This window comes from Falco punctatus (assembly GCF_963210335.1).
Source record: "Falco punctatus genome assembly, chromosome: 2".
Taxonomy (NCBI): domain Eukaryota; kingdom Metazoa; phylum Chordata; class Aves; order Falconiformes; family Falconidae; genus Falco; species Falco punctatus.
The window spans coordinates 15197160-15220622 of NC_137581.1; the positions used below are offsets into that span (position 1 = coordinate 15197160).

At 39.6% G+C, this 23463-nt stretch overlaps 1 protein-coding gene across 2 annotated transcripts in view; it reads right to left on the reverse strand.

Moving 5' to 3' along the window:
- The window catches only part of PGR (progesterone receptor), an 88499-nt gene extending 71237 nt beyond the window's left edge, over positions 1–17262 (reverse strand). Inside the window, exon 1 of one of the 2 annotated variants that reach the window (XM_080376484.1) lies at positions 1–17259. This exon is cut by the window's left edge and continues 27920 nt beyond it. The gene's annotated coding sequence lies outside the window, so the exon portion shown is untranslated. The other variant, XM_080376486.1, reaches the window with a different exon arrangement.
- Between the last annotated feature and the right edge of the window lie 6201 nt (positions 17263–23463).

Below are 23463 nucleotides of genomic sequence, written 5' to 3' on the forward strand. Positions count from 1 at the left end.
AACAGCACAGAGTTATGCATTTTTGCTTTTTATTTGTGCCTCTTCCAAAAATTTTCCTTAGTCCTGTCACACAAGACTTACCCCCATGGCTTTAAGGAAGCAGCATGCATTTCACTGATGAACCACTAGTGACAGTGATGTTGCAGACACATAACATTGTTGTCGTTAATAGATTATGATTAGCAGTGATAGTAATATTACTAGCAATAATTATGGACATATTTGGCCCTGTAAAACCATGAAATGGCACAGGACCTAAACCAGCACGAATTTTATTACTTATGCCTGTACTTAGAAGGTTTTTTGTTGCCTGAACATCAAAGTGTTTTGTGTCTGGCCCTGAAGAAGAATTCCATGTTCAGGAGAAAACTAACTCTGTGTTCAGTGTCAAAAGACGAGAGAGGTGCCTTGGAGAAGCTATCCAAAAAAGTTGCACCACTGAAGTGTCTGCTATGGTTGATGTTGCTGGGTGTAAATCTACCTGATGCAAAATACAGTAATATGGGGAAAAATCTTGGCTGCTTCTTCATATTAGAATAAACCAACAAAACAGGCACTTGAATGCATTTGAGATAAAGTGGCACTCAGCACAGAATATACAAGATTAACTAGTCATAATAACATTACATTTTTCTTCTCTGTTTTCAAATTCTTTTTTTTCTTTTTCATACAAATGTTTTCTCTAAACATTAAAATTTTATCACATTTAAATTATGCTCTGTTAATTTCATCTCCTTGCCATGGTGATGGTGAAAGAACCATTTTGTCCAAAAGAGCATCTACTCAAATTAACAATGATTGGGCAGAAAGAATTAGTATATGACTACTTTCCTCTAAATTAACCATTAAATTTAATTAGGGTTGATTAAATCATCACCTCCTGTTTAGAATGAGTTTGCTTTTAAAACCTGCAAGGATTACCACTTGTGAGAGCAACTGGCAGCACCTGTAAGGATTACATGCAGTATATTAGATAATTGTAATAATATACAAATAGCAAGTAGGTCTTTGGGAAAAGTCTGTTCTGGGTTTGTACAGTATCCAACAAGGAAAGTCTTATTCTATCTGAGAGGTCTAGGCATTACTGTAATAAAATTACATGTAATATATTTTATATATTAATTATATGTATTTTAATAAAATAAAACTTAGTCAATGTTGCAATATTTTAACATATCCATATTGGAGTGAGAAAGTACAAAGGTAGTATGCACCAATGCTATTTTCCTTGGGAAATGCTGCATAACTGTAAATGTATGCTCACCTGCCTTGGTACCAGTGAGACTCAATGACATAATGCAGTTTTTCTTTTCCTGTAATATAAACCTACATCTTTAAAGCAGAGTATATTAAAAGATAATATACATGATTTTTTCCTCTCTATCTTTGTACCCTTTCATCATCTTTTCATTCGGAAGAAAAGTGAAAAACAGAAGTTGTTTTATACCTTGAGGCTGTGGAGTTTCTGGCACAGTACAGACTGCCAGTCAGTTTTTTCAGTAGACAACCGCTTCAATTATAACATGTAGTAAATTCCAGAATTACGAATGTCACCATCCTGTTTTGCTTGTAACTGCCAATGCCAGTCTAGCAAGGCTGTTTGTCAGGACTGCAGGGTCCATCAGGACTGTAGTACGGTTACAGCTTTATGCAGCAGGGTGACAGTGATCCTTCACTGAATCCTTAGTTGGGTAGCCTAGCTATATAAAGTATTGATTGCTGCTTATATGACTTCTAGCATTTTATGTGTGTACTGTAGGCTTTGAAGATCTTGGCCAAATTAGATTAATTTCTGCCCATCTGTCCTTATCGTACTCGGAAATCTGGGGGTTTGCCATTTTCTCTTTGTGACAAAAAACTGTGAACTAGATCTGCATCTCTTCTGAACCATTCAACTGAATAAAATAAAGCATCACTGACATGTTCCAGCAGTCTACAGTGGCAGCATTTACTACATCATCTGCTGGGAATCATTATCCAAATCAAAACCATATATTCATAGTGCAGCTGATCTTCTAGATATGAAACTCGTATACACTAATGATTATTTTTGTTCTGCATGACAGCCTGTAGCAAAAACACTGAGGTATATAAATGGTTGCTCTTTAACAAATCACTTGACAACCCCACCCCCCTGTGATTTTTAACTACAGATTTGTGCATGAAATAGAATATTCTTCCGTGATTTGTGCAGGCTTCTTATTGATTCTGTGCAGGTGTGAATATTGGGATGACATTTTTTGCTGTAAGGTGTAAGAACAATCATATTTCTGGGTAAAAGAATAGGAACATAGAGTGTGTGTATGAGAAAGCTTGAAACTTGCAAAAATATTTGCTTTTTCATTGAAAGTTTAAATAATGTCTACCTTGTGCTTCAGGGTTACAGAAAATATTTGACAACTGTGGACACAAATGATAGACTATATGCTTGGTAGAAAAGTTGGGAATCAGTCCTTCTGAAGGCATGGTCTTTGTGGAAATGCCTTCCTCACTGCAGATGGACACTGCTCTCCATGCTGTGCTGCCTGTTCCCTGCCAACCCTAGAACCATGTGGAGGGTTCAATTAAAATATTTTACAAAAGAATCTAGAATTAAAACCAAAAATATTGATATCTCTGTTCTTCCCTGGACTAGGTCAAGATGAAGGGAATAGCTTCTCCTTGATTATTATCTATCAGTCTATGCAAGACTAAAGTCTATCCTCAAAGATATTTTCATTTCATATTCCAGTTACCAACATTCCAAGCCTATCAGCCAAATTTGAGCCAGGATTCGAAACCAAAAACAAGGTCTTTTTTTCTTATTATTTTAATTATTCAAGAGGAGATTGATAAAAAACTGATTACGTATACTTTCTATATGAAATACATTCTGAATTCCCAAGTAATATTACAAAATAACAATACTTTGTTGATGATGTTGAAATGTATGTATCAGTAACAATCACTTCCCTAAGGCATATTTTAACTACAAATCCAGCTGAATACCACCACCAGTAAATTTGCAACATTCAGCTGAAATATCAGGCAGACGACTTTTTGTTCATACAATTACTGAAAGTAAATAATCCAATCTACAGAGAAAGCCAAAGGCCAAAGATAAGAGAAAATTACGTCTGCTTGTCCACCTGTTCTGATGCAGACCTGCAGCTTCGGTGGCTGAAAGTTGTTCAGACCATCAGTTTTACAATTTCTCTCCTTAGCTATTTCTTGGACTTTTAGTTGCATGTGTTCTGGAATTAGATTACAAGCACAGGTCCCCTTTTCCTTTTCCTCCCTCCCCATCTCAGGCCCTTGTTCATATCTGAGTATTACCAGGGTTATATATAACAAAATGTTCATCCTTGAAGAGGATTTAAGGTATTTTCACTCCTGTTTTGCCACCTGCAGCTGGGTTGTGTGATGAGATCACTCTGCCTCACAGTGACGAGCACAAAGAAGTAAATAAGTCAGAAGCCCAATTATTTTTTCATACTTTCCTGTCCATCAAAAGACTCTCCTGTAAGACTCAGTCAGTACAATTGTTGCTGCCAGGTGTTTTTAGTGACTTATTTTAGACATACAGCCTCTTTTCTTTGATGACATTTTCCAAGCCCAGAATATGTAAGATTAGGATGATTCATCAAAAGTTTAAAAGTGTTTTTTGAATGTAATTTGATAGAGGCCACTAGTATTTGCTAAAGGCTGTACAAGGCAGAGAATAAAGACAGGTCCTGGCTGAAAAAGCTAAGTTTACAAGTCAGAGTGTAGAATCTCAGAAAAGCCTGGAAACCCAATTTTAATTTCATAAATCAACTGCCCAACTGCAATGCCTTAGAAATGTGAAGTGAGGATGGAGTTACACCGCAAACATATGTAAAGATAAAGTTAACCTGTTCAAATGTGAATCGCAGGCAGTTTTATCTGCTGCTGAAACTGCAGTCTTGCTATGGCTAAAGGAGAGTAACGAGTGCTTTTAGGGCACAAGTCCTCTCATCCTAATGATGATCCTTGCAGACAAAGTGTGGGAAGGGACACAAATGTGTAGGGCAATGAGATGATTTGCCCAATTCATGCAGGACATTAGAGCCAAGGCCTGAAGGAAAACCAAGCTTTGCCTACCTTCTGTTTAAACTCAGCAGATTCCACATGCATCACTTGTTTCTCCTTTCTTGCAAGTGTTTAAGAGGGGGCTGGTGATGGATGGTGAATTGAATCAGACCATGGCCATGATTAATTTCTTATTCTCCATATTGCAAGAATCTTGACCTATAGATGTGAAGACATACTCCTCTTGCTATTTTTCATTTTCACTTTGGATTCTAGAAGAGATTTTATGTAAGTCTGTACAAAGCAGAAATGTATATCATCTTAACAGTATTTGGTTATCATTTTCTATACTATTCCGTTTGCATTTTTTCCCTTTGGCAAATCTTCTCTTATGCTTGCCCTGGAATAGGCAACTGTCCAGTATAATTTCACCATTAAAAGCCTCCCCTTTATGGTTTACATTGCCTCCCAGTGAAGAAAATGTAAATCTTTATAATGCCTTTGAGAAGAACCTTTACATATTTTCTCTTCAGGTTATTTGATACTTTATTTTAAATTGTTTGCCTTCAGATATATAATTAAGTTTATATACCTGAAGGTTTACTGTTTGAAATAATGATTGTATCCAATTGCAATTGGATATATTTAATTTCCTATATCTTTAAACAGTATTTAACTGAATTATCTTGTGTACTTAGTTTCCATGAAAGAGTTATAACCCCAATATTCTTTAAAAAACACATCCTAATTTGATCTGTAGCCATCTCCTAATTCCACACACCAAATAAAAGTAAAATATTTGTCTTTAAGTGGAATGTTGAAAATGTACAGTTGGGCAGATGAACCAGAAAAAATGTACTCTATAATTTGCTACTTTGTAGTTTAAGTCCCAGTGAGGGATGGAATTAGGTCAGTAGTAAAGTTTGTGTTGAAGATTATTTTAATTACAATTTATGTTGTTTTAAATAAGGAATTGTTTTGAAAAACACTCTGTAAGGATGTGAAATTGTCTGTCCTAAAATGGCTTATATCGGTTTGCTTATCAAATACCCAGTAATGGTTTTAACACTATGTTATTTTTGCCCTTCATCCTTACAAGTACTTGCTAAAACCTCTGTGTTCTGCTTTTTTTATTGGTTTGTCACTTTCCGAAGGTAACAGAACACTTTAAGCCTTACAATCATACACAGGTATTTGGGAGAGGGAGACTACATGGCATGGGTTGGAGGAAGAGTACAAAGAAAAGGGAAGGTAGGAATGATAGAACAGTTTGGATTGGAAGGGACCTTCACAGAAGGGTCCTCGCCTGGTTTTGCAACTCTATAAGGTACAGGTCCCTGTAGAGATCACCCAGGCACCGGCCACTGTAGACAGGCAATGGAAAAATATTTATTTATCTGCAGTCCTGTCCGTGCTTGCCCCAGTGTGAAAAACACTGAGGACTGATCAGGCATTTGGACAGCAGGCAGAGAGCGTGAGCCCATTGGTAGGTCAGGAGTAGGGCTGTGGAGGAAAAAGTTTTACCCTTGTTCCACTTCTACAGGTATGGGCTGTCTGCATGATACGATGGATTTTGTCATGGGCTGTCCAGCTCAAGATAGGTGACTCCTGCAGGGCAGCAACTGCAGAAACCTTGCATTGTTTCTTAGAGGTGGAGGGGGTGGGAAGGGGAGAAATCTCCTGAGTGGAAGATTCTGGCACTATCTTACTGTCACAGGTGTCACCTATAAAGTGCCATGGATGCTTGGAGGAAACATAATGATGTGGAGCCTTTCACAGGGGAAAAAACCAGCTGACAATGCCTAGTTCCACTGCCCACCAGCTGCCTGCTTTTATAGGCAGCTGTTTATATTACATGCACCCTAAGCTGTAATTACATGCAAATACTTACTCATTTCCCATCTACTTGCATCATTTTCTGAAGGATATTAATATAATCCATTTCACTCCTGTCAATATTAATAATGCTCTGTAAATACAAATGGGAAAATTCAATTTTACAACGGCAACAGGGCTTTTCATCCAGCCCATCTTTAGAAGGTTATTGCACGTCTCAAGTGGCTGATGTCACACCACTGTCAGCTTCAGAGCTCATAAACTCACCAGAGCTATGCTGTAATTATCTAAAAATGAACCTTTCAGAATTTCTTCTTGTTTCCCAGCATCTCCATGCACAGGCACCATTGCTGCAGCTGCCTAAGCATCATGGATGCCTGGTCCAGGGGCTTGCAGGTGCCTGGAGACCCAGGGGAACCTTACCTGTGGTGTCCCACTGCCTGGCAAGGTCATGCTGACCTCCTCAGGTTGCCATGGTGACACCTCCAGCACAAGTGTCACCCAATAAGGGATCAAAAATAATCTGACCTTAAGAAATAAAATTCTGGTAATCCTGACCTTGAGAAATGGATGATTTTATTGCTGTCATCAAGGAACTCTGCTTTTTAGAGACAAACCAACTGATTACGTTTCTTCGTAAGTTTTATAAATAAATTCAGATTCAGGAGTGTCTCTGCTCTGCTGGGGTGGTCCATGACCACAGTCCTTCAGGAGTATCCTTGCCCCTTTGGCATGGGGTATCCTCAGCAGGCTGTCTGCAGCCCTTCATGGCTGCTCATTTCTTTGCAACGTCAGTCCTTCATGGGAACTTCTTCAACAATGCCATGGGTGGGAGTCTTATTACAAGGTTCTGCTGAGGGTAAGGTCTTAAAACCAGAGCTAGCTTTAGGATTAAGTGAGAGATGAAGCCTAGTGCTCCAGCTGGAGTAAAGCTGCAAAGGAGTTGCTCAGGAAAGGGCTGGGCAGTGAAAAAGAAAAAGGTCCCCTTAGAACTTTGTTAAAGCAATGAACTCAGGGGGTCTTGAGCTAAAGCTCAGCCAAGCCCAAGCCTGGCTTAGGGTTATATTTAGGGTTGGAGTTAGGAGAACCCCAAAGCCTCGGGCTCAAGTGTGGGAGCATCCTGGGGCTACAGATGGAGTGGGCTGCAAAGGGGCTGCCAAAGGAGGGGGTGGACATCAAAAAGAAATCACCCCTAGGAGCTTGATTGAAAGTCTTGGAGAAAGGCTCAGTCACTGACATATTCATGGTCTTATGTGTAGGCTTAGGGTTTAGGTTAGGCTTAGGGATTAGGTTAGGGTTATGGTTAGTGCAGAGACAAAGCCCAGAGCTTCAGCTGGTGTGGGGCTGCAGGGGGTTGCCAGGGGAAGGGGTGGGCTAAAGACAGAAATCACTCCCTGACGTCTTGTTCAACACTATGGTGCTGGGCATGTTGCGTTAAAGATGCAGCTGAACCCAAGAGCACTGCTCTGCAACCCGCATGGTATTGCTTTTCAAAAAGTTACCAGAAATGATATATTTTTTGACCCCCTCCCATCTCTTTGGCAGCCTTACCCTCACTGGAGCCTCAGGCTTTGTCTCTCACTAACCATAACTTAACTATAGGTCTTGTCCTTGACTGAGCCTTGGCCACAGTTGCCCAGCCATGGCACAGTTTAAGAAATATTCAGAGAACTGCTGCAATGCTGTGCAGCATTGTTTGTTTTCTAAAGACTGTATTCAGTGTGTCGATAGTATTTTTAATGGTGTCTACCTCACCATGCTATTTTATTTTGGTGTGCATAAATACACGTCTGCATCTGAATATGCCTGTGACCCCTGCATTTCAGCACAAGTTTTGGTGAATTTTTGCCTAGCATGTATTAAAACACATATCATTGCCATAGCAGTTGGCAGCTTCATGGAGCCCCATAAAGATAAATAAATAGCTATTTCTCGTGCTACTTTTCCTTTAATGAGATATATGTTAATGATTAATCTGACCAGCACTTTTGTAACCCGCACACTTACTCTGAAACATGTAAGCATAACCCTCGTAATGCCAATAGAGCTCTTTCAGGTGCTGCTGCTGCTCTGAACACTGAATCTGCAAAAAGGCTGTAGGTCTGTGGTGGCAGACAGAGCAGACAGCAGTTGCAGCAGCTGGACCAAGTCTAGGAAGATAGGAAGCAACTGGAAAAGGGGGGGAGAATTCCTGGATGAAAGGAGCTTGAGAGTTTGCGGGGGAGAGAGAGGATCTGTGAGAGTCATGGACTCCAAACACTGAGGTCCTCGGCAGTTACGTTATACTCTTGTTTCCTCTTACAGGAAAGTATTGAGTCCAAATATAGTTGGTTTTCATCTAATCTAGGTATTTGCCTTCTTTCTTGACATGTAGGTAACGTTTTTTAGTCATTCAGTTGCATTATCTTTTTCTGTTTGTTTTGTTTTCTTTGCTTTGTGATTACCTCAAATGTGCCATGAAATATTTCTGCATGTCTGCATGGTTCAGCCATTTACTTTGCCCTGAAAGTAGATGATCACTTAGTGAAGCAGGATGCTTCCACTCACAATTCTGGAAGTAATGCCTTGCTTCTACCACGTATGCCAGGAAAAGTGCCAGTGAAATAGCTTGAAGAAGCATAGTCAATGGGTACGCATTGTGCTGAGTTAAAAAAGATTGCGAGCCAAGACAGGAAGAAAATAGAGAAAGCATGCAAAGTGGCAAATGAACTAAAAGAAATAGAGTGATTCTCGGGGAAGGGGGAAAGAGCAGAAAAGAACAGTGTGAAAAGACAGAAGTGGAACAAAAAAGACAGTGACTCTAGCAAAGAAGTGTGAGGTGAGAGAAGTAGGCAGTTGACAGAATAACTACACAAGACCAAGTAACAATTAAGGGATAAGAAGAGAGATAGCCGTAGGAATGGTGCAGGCATTGCTGGGAAGAAATTATTTAAGTGAGAAACAGTGCTCACAGATAAAAGATGGGTTGGTTATTATATTACCAAAACCAACTTTCCCTTGACTTGGACATCTGCATCATCATCTTTGATGTATTTCCAGAAGAACTGACCTTCATTTAATTTCTATGCCTATCTGAAACATACAGTTCTTAGCTGGAAGTTCTTACGTTAGATTTTTTATATCTGTAGCAAAGTTATAGGAGGAATCCAGAACCAATGCTTACAGCAGCCTGTTGTTTATACTTGCCATGTAAGGGATTTTAATGCCCAAGATTACCTCCAGTATGAAGATACATTTTGTTTCTGGAAAGCCATATGTGAAGGAAGGATATTCTTCACAGCCATTGACTTCCACTTCCATTTAGAATGCTCAGTGGAATGAAAATAAAACACCCCGCTTTCTGTTTTAAAGGCCATTCCTGAGAAATCACAGTGTGGCCCTTGTTCAGCTGACAAGATCAAAGGTGGCTGTTTTTAAATGCCTATGCCCAAAGTCTGCAGATTTAAGTCATTAAAAACTGAAAGACACTGGTAATTCTAACAGTCTTATTTACTGAAGCTGCTAATAATGAAGGGGTCTGACTTAGTCACCAAGTTGCCAAGTTAGAAATGTCAATTTTATTCTTTTTTTGCTTATCGCAATAAGTATGCTTATTGTGCTGTGGCACATCCCTGTGTAAACCTAATTTAAATTGAAGCTAATTTCTATACACCAAACTGTTTTATCAAGATTATTGCATAGCAAAATAATTGAAACATATGCATACACTGCGTTTTATGGACAGACTAATGACACAGATTAATAGCTATCATGTCTCAAACCAAATTATTTTAGATTGATCTTGTGAGTCCTTCTTCTATAGAACTAATATTTTAATAAAAATAAATTCCTGCAGTTAGAATACTTTGTATTTTGGTAATCAATAGTCTTTGTTAATTCTTTCTGTTAATCCAAACTCAAGCAGCAACAAAACCCAATGCCCATTTTGAGTCCAATGCAAGATCTTAACAAGTTGCTGTGTGACTGTAGAAATTTTGTGATGAGATGTACCCACAACTTTAGTTCTGATGACCAAATTCTGCAAACCAGTATCTTTAACATGTGTGTAAACTTTGTCTCAAATATTTGTCCATGGTTTGACACTTCTAGGAAGCAAGTTAAGTGTTTTCTGTTGGCTGCTGAGGACTATTTTGGCAGGGTTTGCACTGAAAACTAGAAAGTGAAGTCGAACTGCACAGCCCAGTGCTGCTGTAGCAAGAATGTTTCCAGTACATGAGCTGGCTTCTTCGAAGTTGTCTCACACATCTCTGCCTCTGCACTACCCTGTGGCCTACAGGACTAGCACACTCCTAATTTCACGTGGTAGTGGAAAAGGAAATGAAAGAGGGAATGTGTGTGACTTCCCTAGAATGTAACACTGTGGGCAGTGAAAGGCCTGGGAGCGGTCCTAGCACAGAGGAGGTTTGAACTAATCATCTCTTCTGTTATCTTTCTGTGTTTATTAACAAGTACCAATCAAAATTAAAAAAAAAAAAAAAAAAAACAAAACAAAAAAAAAAAACCCAAATGTCAGGAAGTGAATGAGTTTGACTTTAACTTAATGCTTAGTCAGTGCTTGTAGGTTTGGAGAAGTGCTTGAATTATTGTTTCTGAACTTTTCCAAATTCGGCTTTTAAGATGTGAAACTGAAGAGAACCTGACATGGGTGATGGAATAGCAACAGCAAGTTTATTGAAAGTTATAAAGCAGCTGCAAAAGTTGGCTTCAGTCCTGTAGAAACAGCAGAGTCTGTTCCAGCAACAGATGGTCTGGGGTTTTCATTCATTTGGGAACTGTTAGTATGTACCTGCCCATTTCTGTCTGCAGTGGAAGGATGTCATGAGGACACAAGAACAATTGTACCGGGTCAAAGATACTTCCAGCCCCGTATCCTGTCTCTGACAGTGGCCAATGCTGTCTCAGAAAAAAAGCAGCAAGAGCAGTTCAAGGGGAAGAACCTTTTCTCCGTATGCTCGATTTTTGCTGTGCCTGCTGCAGCAATTTGCCTTGAATGTTTGCTGTCAGGTCACTCTACTATCTACATTACTCCAATTCTTAAAGCAGCTTTTGTGGAGACAAGCATATCATGTTCCAGTGCAAAGCAAAATGGAACTTTAAGCTTACTGCTCTTGCACACAGTGTACCCCTGTAAATGACCACCTGGGAAAAACCTGTGGATCTTCAGTTGCCATGAAATGCTGTTAAGTGCTCTGAGAAACCCAAGAGTTTGCTCACCTTAATCACCCCAGCCAGCTTCCCAGGAGATGTGCAGCTCACCAGCAAGAATGCAGATCTTACCAAGCCCATACATCTGTTCCTGAATTGTGTTCAGCTAAGGGTGAGCTGACATAATTTCAGTTGGCCTGACCCTCTGCAACTACTACCCTCTACTACTCTGCAAGAAAGAGAATTGTAGAATCAGACGTGTAAGATCCCATTCAGACAAGCATTTTAGGACAAATTTAAGTCTTGTTGACCTACATGAGAAGTAACTGTGTGCTTAAGAGTGTTGCTGAACAAGAGATACTGTTATCAGTAAGTCATATTCTACTTCAAACTTTTTTAGAGGTGACATCCATTGACTTGAATGGAAATATGAATGTGGTTGAGCCAACACCAGATAGTTTTAATCACCGGTATGAAAAATATGTAAGATAATCTACTGCTCTTCAAAGTGACTTGCATACCTCCACCATAACCGATATCTCTCTACAGCAGCCTATTTCATAATCATAAAATTGGAAGATTTTTATCAGCTTTTATTACCTTTTCTTCTTTCACATCACAAAAATACTTTGTCTTACATACTCCTGGTTTAGTCTGAGGGCTGTTCTTTAGATAATAGTTATTAGCAGCCTAGGTAAATTGTAACCCTAAAGAGCACTAGCACTTGAGCCACTGTAATTCCAGAACAGATAGCTTTTTATAAGTTTGGTGCTGATGGCTGGACATATACCTATTACCAAAAGAACAACATGTAGACAATATAATAGATGCCCAGAATAAGATGTGTAAGTGGTTTCAAAACCTGCTCATTATTTTAGATGCAAAGTTAAGGAAGATATATATAGCATCTCAGAAGTTTCTAAACACAGGAAAATTAGTGAGTTATAAATATGGGTATGTTAAAGTTATATCAGAATCATCTCATGCTATTCACTCACATTATTGTATCTCTGAAAAAAAGCCCATTCATTTGACTGAGAAAAATGGAAGTATGTATGGCTGGCTGGTCATAACTTTGGTAAAACTATAATTATTAATAATATATTTTATGCTTATTATTAGTAGTATCATCAATTCATTAGATAGTTTGGATAAGCTGTTTTCTCCAATTCTTCCTAAAAGCAATTTACAAAAATGATGAGGTAGGCAGACGACTAGTGATCAATATCAAATTAGTCTAAGTGACTAAGACTGCAGTTTAATCACAACCATGAGAGACATCAGCATTATATAAGGGAGAATCTGACTGTTGCTGAGTCAGAGCATAGTGCTTTCAGCTTGACATACAGTCATTACTCGGGTTTTCAGTACCAAACCATCTTGTGAAGGGTTTTTAACAGAAGTCTTCATAGAAACACGAAACAATGTTGGATTAAATTTAAGCAGAAAATCACACAAAACTTTTTTCATAGTCCAGCATTCAAAGTGGGTGAAACACCTTACAAAAAGCCATGTTGCTTCAAGCTCAGTCAGAGAACATCTGGGCTCATAGACAGCAGCTGGTGAAAGGGAAACGTGGGAAGCACTCCAGTATTATGCACTTGGGCAGCCTGCAAGAGCCGAGCTTCTCATGCAGGACAAGCAAGGCAGTAAACCACCTTCAGGCACTTAGAAAGAAGTGGTGCTGGCAGCTCAGCTCGCCCCAGGGGAGGTGAATTATTGCTGCTGCTGGACAGCGAGGCAGCCATCGGGACTGTCCTCCCGGAGAGGGTGACCACACCGGCTGGTGAGATGCCTGCCTGCTGTATAGGGCCACTCTTTCTGCTACTCACACACCAAAGAGGTTGTCCTGCTGGTCCCAGGTGTGGGCCTTTAGTTATGAGTCCTTCTACATGCTATGTCTGTAGAGCAGGGCAAAGATCCCTTGATGGACCATGGCTCAGCAGCAAAATATTTTAAATGCTGGGCAAAGCGCCACGTGTTCATAGCTAATACTGAACAATCACTAGGAAAACATGCTGTGAATTGCCACTAACAGCTTTTCTCAGTGTGGGAGCTGAACAGCAGAGGGGGAGATTGGCAAGCGACCTAATATATATGTAAAGCTAGTAATTTATCATTCTGTATCAAGAATCAAACACAGGGTGGAACCAATGGTCAATAGGCAAATTCCTATAAATGCAGGGCTATGTTGTCCAGTTAAGCTGTACTGAACACTGCACTGGATAATCTGGGCTAGTGTAGCAGAGGGAAAAAACCTGAAAGGATCAGCTTCTGTCCTTGTGCTACTGAGAGGATTTCCAAATTACTGTAATGAGGATAACCCAAACGGTGGTGTAATCCTCACCCTAGAGTCAAGGTGGTGAAGGTCATGCAGAAGGAAACAAAAATTATGAAATTATCAAAGGATGAGACTGTGGCAAGCTAAGTGGTTTGTTAATTCAAATGTCCGCACAGTATCACTGCCACAGTACCAAAATAGGCAGGAGTTTATTTGTCTGTCCTGTTATTAAAGGAGCTGAGCAGCTCACAAAGCAGCCTGGTACCATCAGCTCTACATAGAGCCTGGCCCAAACTACAGATTTACTGTAGAATTTACTTTCTCTTCCTCCTGATGGAGGTCTTATCCCAGGTTCAATCCATTGCAAACAACCACTGGATAGTCGTAACTGCTTTCTTCGAATTTTTGGAGGTGAAAAGTTTCACGCACACATCAGCTTGTTCATTCTTCCTGGTCCTGCCTGACCCACACCCTTTGCACCCTCTTCTGCCCTTCAGAAACCTAATGGCTTTAGACAACTTCGGTATCATCCATTTTAACCAAACCTCTTCTGGTGACTTTTGAAGTTATAAGGCTCTGGTTCTGCTTTGACTGAAGCTGTACTTCAGTGTACAGTGGGTACACTGTGTGGCTGGGGTTTATTTTGCTATCAAAATACCAAGATGTGGGTGTATGCAAGAGGGTGGCTACAGATAAACCAGGTGGCTTAAGTTCCCCCAGTAGATGATGGAGATAGAGTAAAATCGTCAGTGTAACTTGGAGATAATTCAGTTTACCCAAAAGTTTTGCCCATTGGGCGTTCCTATAGCGGACACCTTATGGCTGGTCAGATGAACTGTTAGCTCAAGAGAAAAGAAAGAGCAGGCAGTTAATCCGTTAGCTAGGTGCTGTCCATAGGTTTTGCTGTGCCCGAATAGAATCATGACAGAGGCATAAACTTCCCTGTTAAGGACCCTTTTTTTCCAATAGGGATTATGTCAAATACAGATTCACCTTCAGGGGGGTTCCTTCAGCCTCAGTTCTGACAGTGGGTTCAGTCACAGCACCATCCCCATTCACGCCACATCTCAGATCTTCAGCATTTGCTACATAACGTGCTAGTCCTGCCTGACAGGCCCAGCTGATTCAATGTTCAGATCACTGTAAACAGAGATTTTTTTGTATGTTCATATAAAACTTTACAAAGTGCACTTTTACAAATAAGTGCAATGCTTTTTTTTGGCCACACACGAATGCTTTTCCTGTTTTAAAAGTACATGCTTTAAATTAGTCTCATCTTTCTAAGCAATAAAAGGTTAAAAAAATTCTCAGCTGCCCTATTATTTCTAGCTCATTCTATTATATTTTATAAAATATTTGATGGGAGAACAAGGACTCTTGGCTAATGATTAGACAGGACAGCAAACATGTTTTGGGGGAGTAATAATGTGTTAGGAGTAGGTGATGCCTAAACATGGTTTACTAGAACTAGGGCACAATGACAAATACCGTACTTTGAGGCTGAGCGGTGGTTATTAATTAGCTATACCTGCTTATTTTAAGCTGTCTCTGGTGTGTGAGTATTGCTGGGTTGGTAAATCTTCCTGTTCTTTTTCAAGGTACCTTATTCAGTGAAAATAGCAACATGTGGTGGGGTCAGTACACCCTCATTTATTTTTATATTTTTTCTTAATGTACATTCAATATAAAAATGTTTGTTCTGGCTTCCATTAACTATAAATGTCATGCTGCCCCTTAAAAGTATGTCATAAACCGTTTCTTAACCTTCTTACTCAGATCTGCCAGCTACTTGTTCAGTACGGCACATAGAAATGTTTCACTACACACACTTCACATCCATGAGGGAGCACTGCATCTTCTTCTCTGACGTGTATCATTGTAAGTCATTAAGTTTTGCACAAATAAGCTTTTCTAAAGGCTTACACAGAGTAAAATTACAGTCACTAGGACAAAGTATGTGCTACCAGTTGACAATAGGAGTGCATAGGGTGCTGCTAACCTGGGGTATCTAAACAGTAGATAAGCTGTGTGCCTTGTTCATCACAGATGAAGCACAGAGTGAAACAGAAGTACCCCGACATCCCAGATCTGAGGAAAGAATTGTCCCAACCCCCAAACCTAGCAACTGATATAAGTCATTATATCAAGGACCAAAGCTTAGAAACATGTTTTTAACAGAGAGTATAAGAAACATTACTTAACCTCAGGTAACCTGCAGACACACTTGTGTGGATACACATTAGGCACAGAACTTCTTCCAGAATAAAAGTTTAGAAAAATCTGACTTTATTTTAAAGATTGAGTGGTGGTAAATTCACCATCCTGGTCTTATCCTGTATTTCTAGGCTGAATTTCCTATCTTTGACACCCAGCGACAGTGTTTTGTTATGTCCCTATTAATTATGATAGAAAATCATGCACAATCCATGGGAAAATGCTTACAGGGTAGGATCCAAACCATTTCTCAACCTTCTTTTCAAGAAGCCACATAATATTGTATTCTTCAATCCTTGCATTGGTTTCATGGCCCCCCTCTGAAATCACTCGTGTGTGGACATTTACTGTATGATCTTCTTCAGCTTGAATAGCTTTCCTACAGCTGTTGGAAAGGAAAAAAGATAAATTTACTTTTTCAAACCTAATTTACTGAAAACAAATCACAGATTATAGATAAGATATACAACTTATCTGTACAACAAGAAAATGGAGGTTTTCATGGAGTTTCTACAGGCCCTCAGTTGGTCTGACATTTTAAGGGGCATTTCCAAACATATACTCTTGTTTTCTTTGTGTTATTTATTTCTTGCCTTCCAAATTAAAGCAATACTGGAAAAATATTTTTACAATTTAAACTTGATTTGTTGTTGAGTTTCTTAAGTGATTAGTTCAAAGTACTTTTCTTTTTGTTTTCCAATGCGAATGTGTTGCTTTGCTTAGGGAGATTAGAACAAGGTGGTTTATCTTATTCCTCTTGTTTAACAAGTTCAAAAAATAAAAAGTATACTTATAAAAGCTTCCCCTCCTTTGCCTTTTGAAGACTCCTGAGTAATTTAGAAAAGCAGAACAACAATAAAGTACATATATTTACATTATGCGTGGCAGCTAACAAATGTGTTTTGAGATGAGTCAGACTTCAACATGTGAACTTTTAGTCTGATCGCAATCTCAGCTAGCGACAGTTTCAGTAACACAAAGTACAGCCTTTTCCCAAAGTTCTGCCTTCCAAAACCAAGTCTTTTAAAACCTGGAGGTATAACCTGCGTGCTTAGTTTTCAGACATTTTACCTGACCTCTCACACTGAAATGCGTTTATTTGCATGGTCACTGTGGCATATGTATAGAGATATATAGACATACATAGACAGTGGCATAACAGTGCTATCATCTGCTCTGCTATCTAGTCACTTCCAGCTAACCCCTCCCAGTCTACCATGGCTCTGCCAGCTGCTGAGCAGGTGTCTGTTACAATATCATGATTATCCATTTCCTCTGTGGTTTCTGCTTTCAGCATTTGAATGCATCAGTATGTGCTGTGCTGTTGTCATATATATATCTGTCATATATATATGACTTGGTACATATGTACAAATAATTTGGGGGGGGTTGGGGGTGTGTCAGTTTTACCCTTTTTCATATAGAGGACTCCCACTTGAATCTTTGAAGCCTATCTGTCTTCAGATATGCCCACATTCCTGGATTCTGCTGAATTCAAAAGCCAGCAAATGCTGAGACACAAACATAAGGAAAGAGAATAACTCCAGGTCATGCTGAAATAAAAAGGCATGGACACTGACAGCAATGGAAGCCAGCAAAAAAGCTTATTCAGTTCCTAGGTGCAGAAGACTACATATCCGAATTACATCAAAGCACAGTCATCAAATTTAGTGTATCTGTGGTGTCAAGCCTTTATTTGCTGTTTCCTCAGTCAGAGATGATAGACCTGTGTTATCTTAGATCACAGTGATGTATCTAAAGTCACTTTATCTGTGGATTTTCTGATTTAGGAGACATCAAAATAAATGCAAGCATCTAAAAGACCTTTGCTGTGCAGAATGAACAGAAACAGGATGGTTCTGCTTAAACTCAGTGTTGGGTAATCTTAAAGATTTTTTAAGCATCTTCAAGACATGATGAAAAATATTGCAAGTGTAAATGGCAAATTATTATTTTCTCATTTATTGGAGTTTTTCTTTAATGAAAATGAAATTTGGTACTTATCTATTCTAAATGTAACTAATCTAGAAAAAAAAACACAAACACAAACCAACCAAACAACTAAATTTCTCCTTCCAAATCTTTACAGGATTGTTCTAACTTTTTTTAAAAAGTCTTAAAATACTTACAAGCTTTCAAAGTCCTTAAAAGCTTTCAAAACCGAACGTAAAATTCAGAGGTTAGGTATGCTTCCCAGAACTGAATTCCCCACAAGTACTGTGTTACAAGTATAGTTACCTACCTGTGCAGCAGCATCTACTGAGCAGTCATTTAGAAATTATGTTTAGATCCGCTAAAGGTCATTAGACTGTCAAATCTGATAGCTACATGAAAGGCAGTGAAAAGACAAAAGTAGATGTCGGTAGCCAGGAGCTGATGAGTCAAGACTGACATTAAAGTTTTACTGGGAAAAAAAATAAAAAAAGAAGACACTGTTCTTCCCAAAAATAAAGCAGGCATTGCCTGTTCATCCACTTTTGATGTGATAACCAGATACCCAGTGAATTCTCCAGTCTTACCTTGTAAGAAGTCAGGGTGCTGCACACATCTCTGGAAAGCATGTTTTGCTAGAAGAAGGGGGAACATGAGGATGAAAGCAGTATGCAATGTGTCATGTAGCAAGACCACTCTGGACATAGCCTGAGATGTGTCATCTGAAAAGACAGGGCTTTCCTGAGCCCATCGGGGTCACCATGGTATGATACCAGAAGGAGTGTGATGGGATCACATACTGGTAAGGTGCAGGAGAAAAGCTTGAAAGACCTTGCAAAAGGCCTGTGTGGTAGTGCTATGCCTTATGTGTGGAGAGAAACACAAATTCCCCCTGGGAATCGGTCAGTCAGCCCTAGGGACTGAATACACAATGTGGAATAGTTATGGACTTACCCAGACATAATTCAAACGTAATAGCAGTATGTAAGTAATGTATATTTAAAGGATACCGGACTCAAATGAATAGATAGTTTTCAAAACTACATGCTTTTCATAGATCACGTAGTTGGAAAGGCAATGGGAAGAGACCAGGAACGTGTCTTAGCTTTCCACGCAAACGTATGGGCTTCTGTCAAACTGCAGGCATTACACTCTGCTTGTAATACATCGAGGTACTTGACTGCTTGGGTGCCTTGACTTTGCATTTTACAACCGTCTTTACTTTCATAGTATAGGTGCTTATAGTCGTATAATTAAAAATAACAAATTAAACCAATGAATTATGGTGGCAGCTCAGTTTTCTGAGACCGTATAAATTAATCACCCTCTCATCCTTCTCTGACCTTGCTTCAGTAAGTAGGTAGGATGAATTCATTTGACATTTACTCTTTGCCAACTTTACGTCCTGAATATCCTCTGCAAAAGAAGCAGATTAATTCTTCAGGGTTAAAGTGTGATGTAGGCAACACAGCTGTACAAGAGACGAAGAGGATAAGAAACCCCCTTACCACATGCTTTATCATCCACCAAAAATTAGTGATGACCCAGCAAACCTTCTTCCTGCCAGCCTTGATCGGATGGGAACGGGGGTGACAGCTGATTTCGGTTCTGTCCCTGAAGTATCATGGCTTAACAAGTGAGTATATTCAACAGCACATTGCTGCTTTTATCCCTGAGGCTTACTTTGGGGTAGGGGTGGGGTGGCAAGGGAGGGCAGTGCCTTTGAAGGACTGTGCAGTTATGCACAGATCATTGCTCAGTGCTTTTCCTAACCTCAGAAGAAACACTGTTTACATGAGCATGACTTGAATACAACTTGAAATAAGATAACAAATACAAAAGACGATTAGTAGAAACTGTTCTAACAGAAATAGCAATTGGATGCCACTGTAAAATTGCTGAGACTCATCATTTTGTCTTTCTGGTATTGCTTGAGAGAGGAACTGTAATAGGTAATAAAATATTAACAATACTGAGGAAAAAACCCAACACTGACTGTCTGATGTTTTGCCATAAGGATCTACTGGCTACCAACACAAAGCTTTTCAGGTCACTGTGTTCCATATTTTCCTTGTGAAATGTACTGTGTGCTTCGGTCACTTGGGATTATGGCAAGTTACCTGGATGTACAGCTTAACACTTCAAACAGATCATTAACTGTAAGTTATAGCTATGGCGTATGCCAGAGATATAGATGAAATGGAAAGTTTCACAGCTTATTCAGTTGAAGGGGTTACATTTTTGCAGGGTCCCTCACATTTGGCTCACCATATTGATGTCACATGGCTCACTAGGCAGAGACAATAACATGGTCTTGCTGGCAAATCAGTCATGTAAACAACACCAGCTTACTTGTTTCACTGAGGGCAAGTCATTTTACAGCACCTGGACAAAGCATCTTGTTACATTTGATTCCTTGAAGAGAAATTCTGAAGGCTTCTTCTATTTCATGTTCAGCATTTCGAGTTTCCTGGGTTTTGGAGAATAATTTCATAGGAGGACTCTAAACTAATCGATGGTCCTAGGCTGAATGACTCGAGTGTCTGTAAAGAGATAACCACCAGGAGATTTTGCAGCTGGCAGTACAGATATGCACTTTATGTGGGAGGCTGAGCAAATTTGTTTTGTAAGACTCCTACAGGCATGAAACGTAGCAGAGGTGTGTAAGGAGGAACAGGTGAACCCAGCATTAGGGACCACTTGCATTAAGTATGCAGGAGCGCTGCTATCCTTCTGGTTCTTCATAACTGGCGTTTTTCAGAACCCAGTGTGAGGCTATGGAGTCTCAGCCTATGCACTGTGTATGGGGTCAAAATTGTCTTTGTGGCTTGGGTTGCTCTATGTTGAAGGGAGGAAGGTGGGCATGTTGCTGTAAACAGCAAGGAATATCAGCAGGGAGCTAGTAAATACCATCAGAGCATTGCCAGCGGCAAGCCAGGGAAGGGGGGCCAGGTGGGCTAACCAGTGAATTATTTCAGCCAGTGCTGGTTTATTTAATTGCTGATTCTTGTCTGGGTTTTTGTGTAGTCACACGTAAGTACATTGCTGCTGCGTGCATCTGCCTTCTTATTCTTAAGGCTCCCAGAGACAGTTTTAAGAAAGGCAAGGTTTGTAGAGAGAGGTAATACTTAAACAATTATCACAGTCAGTAAATACAGACAAGCGTTCGCTCAAGGACTCCCTCAGGCCTGAAACAGAAGTGGTGACTTTCCCACCAAGCACAGTTTGGAAACAGTTACTCTGACTTGAGATGAATTACGTTAATTTTCTGAATGCTTGGGCAGGCATTATGATTTGCTGTGAAGTGTCAGGCAAAGGTGAGAGAGTTTGTTGTTTTTATTCATCTCCTTGGCACAGAAGCAGAAAAAGCAACCAATACCCACAAATAGTTTTACAAATGACACCTTCAGGGTGATCTTAGCAAAAGACACTCCAGTCTTTGGCTGCTTGTTCCTCCTTCCGCCTGCCCCCAGCTTGCCACACTCTTAGAGTTTTGCCTGTTCCTTTTATTAAGAAGTAAACTGGATCATCAAAACAGAAGTTTGGGGATTCTTTTTTTCAGCCAAGTGCAAAGTAAAAGGAGAATCCAATCCACAAAATATAATGACGCACTGAATGTCATGATTTTTCTAAATTAGAAACTATGAAGGGGCACAAGACATCAGGTAGAAAAAGGTGCTGGCAGGGCTGAGTAAAACCTAAGTCCATTTTTTAAATGTGCAGGGAAGAGAAGAGATACTAAAGCTAATATTTGTCAGAAAAAGGTGGGAATGAATAATGCCAAAAAAAAAAAAAAAAAAAAAAAGGTGGAAATAGTAATTAATCTTGCTCTGGTCCTGGGAAGAAGCAGCTGTACACTAATCTAGATGTTAAGGTACTTCACTTACAGAGAGTGATAGCAGACAGTATTTATTAAAATATCATTAAAATGGTTAGGTGTGTATATTCTTTTGTCTCCACTACTCCAAATGGCAGGTTATTCCAGATCCTCACTGGTCTTATGATCAGAAACATTTTTAATTTGAAGACTATAGTCCTTTTTGCTGAATTTATACCTATGCATTCTTGTGTCGATCTTGCCATTTAGCAAGAAAAATTGGGTTTTCCCTAAACTATGTTGTAAAAACAATAATGTTCCCTCAGCTTTTGTTTAATTGTGTTAAAAAAATGAATCCCTTTTAGTTTCTGATCTATGAAAGGCTCTCCATTCCCCAGATCAGCTTCATAATCCTTTCCAGTCATGCTGAAAATTCAGTTTTCATCCCAGATAACAGCAGTGCCTTGTACACTGGAACACACATTTCAATTGATACTGAAATTTTCTACTTTTTCATATGCTCAAAACCTTTTGCTTTCCATGCTGTCAAAGCACATTAATGAATTAGTAAAATGTGACTGTAATTTTCTGAAGTCCCTTCTCTTCCAACCCATGTGCTTCCAGTTTCCAGGAAATTTTTGAGTGCTTTACCTTATCATGCCCAACTCTGCATTTTTCTGCTAGTAATTTTTCTTCCTGTCCTCAAGGTACTACTTCATATATTTATCGTCCTGTATTTTGAGAAATTATCCAAGACATTGATTAAAAAGATCCTAAAACAGCTCCTTCAAGAATTTCACCTTTAGCTCTCCTTAATCTTGCATTTCTGTTTGATGCCCAGTCCATAAATTCTCCACTTCAGTTAGTTCTTGATCATTTTCTAATCTGTGATCTGATCTCAATCTTTTCCAGATTAGAAGCTGTCTTTGTGGCACTGTATCATCTTGACTTTGGATAACATTACCGGGCTAGCAGATTTTGCTGCAAAGGAAATTACAATAGTTTTCTCCCTTTGAATATTTCCTTTGAACTGTTGACTGAAATAATGAAAAACTCAAAGTGAGATCCAGCTGAAATTTTCCTATTTCAACACATTCTTAAGTCGCTATGAAACGGTAACTTGTGATATTTTAGCTCATGAGTGTACATCTGTCAGGATTCCTCCAGAACAGGGTTGGATCAGGAAATTTTGGAGAAATACAAACAAAAAAATATGATTTGATAAGAAATTTATTATTTGTGTATGATCATGGGCATAAATCTAACCCTTCTCTGAAGTACTTGTGTCTATATTTGTTTAGTTAAACAATAGATTGATCGATTGTGTGATAATAGAGAAAAAAATTATTATAAACCAAACCATTTTCTGGAAAGGAAACAGCACTAACTCCTTACAGTAGTCACAGATCTGTGTAGTATACTTTAATTTACAAAATTAGATATTCAGTGGAAGAAGATTATTTGAGGAATACTTTGTCGATCAACTACTCATTATAGTTATCCAACCTGAACTGAACTGTAGAACATTTAAAAAAAACCTCTCTGAAAGACTGGAAATGAAGAGAACCATTACAGACTGCTTCTGATGCATTTTTTTAAATAATGCATCAAATGAACTCTGCAGTTCACACACTTTCAGACCACAATTAAATATATCTCTTTTTAAGTATTTGCCTTGAGCAGGCCAAGGCCAGAGTGAAGGCCTTGCCAGCCTCAGGAGCCATGGAGAAGCCCACCACCCTCCACAGGAAGGCTTCAGCCGGGATGAAGTGCACTGAGGGGGCATCACCTGGGTTATTTATAAGGACATAGCACAAGAGCATCGTCGTTACTCAGCCAGGCACCTCACACCTCTGAAACAGTTTTTTTTCAAGCCCTACACCTAAAATCGAGCTGCCTGTTGCTGGGCATGATTTTCATGCCGGGTGTTTTCCATAGATCCCCCTTCTGTCTCTGCTGGAGCCAGAGGGTGGAGATGCCTGCCCGTGGGCTAGGGAAAGGGCACAGCTTTAAGCTGCTGCTCAGCTCAGCTTGCCAAAGCTGAGGCCATGGGGAGCCATTCTGGGCTGTTGTTGGCTGGGGGGTGCCTGTGCTGCCCAACACGGCTGTTGGGAGCCATGAGCATCGGTTATGCTTCAGGGGAGGAGTTGTAAGTCGGGGTGACCCTGGTTAGCAGAGAACTGGAGGGAAGCTAGCCTTGCACAGAGCA